Below are 1450 nucleotides of genomic sequence, written 5' to 3'. Positions count from 1 at the left end.
TGAACAGGTTTCAGTGGCGCTTCTAGACTTAGATGGAGTAGAAAGAAATGCTTCAAAATCTATTTCTGAGAATCAACCAATGAAAACCAAGCTGATTATCACAAAGATTCAATATATGGTCAATTATGGAAGTGGCACAGGACCAGGAAGTGTTTCTTTGTAATGGGCGTTGGTCCCCATGAGGGGGATGGTGTTGATGGAGTGGGCAACTCAACCTCCGTGGGATAGGTAATTTTATGTCAGCTCGAAGACACATAGAAGTATAGAGGTGGTGTCCAACCAGTCAATAGGTCACAGACTGAAGGGGCCTCCTTATGGGTGTGGCCTTCTCATAGAGATGGCCCTGGGAACCTCCCCCTAACCACCATTTGCCTTCACCTTCCTGATTGCTGACCACGCGGAGAGTGACCAGAGCCCTGCCATGTGTCCATCTACCTTGGATCCTTGAAACTTTGCACCCACCAGCCTGTGGTCGTCCTGCATTCTGATCATTGCATGTGGCTGCGTGAGTCTGAAGAAGGACTTATGGACTAACATTGGACTAATGGTCTTGAGTTGAACTGGGCTGGAATGCTTTCTTGATTTATAGTTACTTCTTGGCATAAAGTGTTTTCTTAAACAAATGTGAATGTCATTTGATTTGTTTCTCTAGCCAACTCAACCTAACACATCAGCCCAAAACAACAATGTTCTAGGAGGGAAGTAGAGAAAGAATCACCCTTAACCAAGTCTAGTCAGCATGGAGGTAGGAGAAGCGAGCCATGAATGTTTCTTCCTGTTTGATCCTGATGGGGTGGTTGAGTTTGGGTATACTCCTTAATTTCTCTTAGTTTAATTAGTTCCTCTTTCTGTAAAACAGGGAGATTGGTATCATGATTTAATACATTTTTCCCTGCACCAGTATCTGGCCTACCCAGGCAAGGTCCAAAGGAGGATATGTGTGACTTCAAGGATGGCTTGGAGAACAACCACCATTACCATTGGCATCACCACCAGATGACACAGGATGGTCTTGGAAGGGGGTTGGTGGTAAGAACTGATTAGGAGTCAAATAGAAAATAGGAGCATGAGAATATGAGAATGCTCTGGGGCCTAACCCATGGCAAGACAAATGTCCTACCTACTGGTGGACATTGATGAGTATTAGGTGATGTGTCCTGAGGTGAGGCTGGGGTAAGAGGACACAGAGGAGCATGAGGAGGCAGGACTCCAGTGTGTTCACCAAAAGCGTGGGCTCTATATGTAAGGTCCTGCTTAGCATGATCTTGAGGTACTGACTTCCCTTTGATCATCCATCTCCTAATCTTTGAAATAAAGCAGCTAATATTCTTTCCCATCTCAGGATCATTTGGTGTTAGTCTGGGGTAGACTAGAGTAAAAACTTCATAGACACTCATATGTGTATAAAAAGAGCTTTATATGTAAGAGCAAATGAATACTGAGAAAACGT

The sequence above is a fragment of the Echinops telfairi genome, unplaced genomic scaffold (assembly GCF_000313985.2).
Source record: "Echinops telfairi isolate 266 unplaced genomic scaffold, ASM31398v2 ScPeMD7_7463;HRSCAF=8501, whole genome shotgun sequence".
Classification (NCBI taxonomy): Eukaryota; Metazoa; Chordata; class Mammalia; order Afrosoricida; family Tenrecidae; genus Echinops; species Echinops telfairi.
This window is presented reverse-complemented; position numbering follows the sequence as displayed.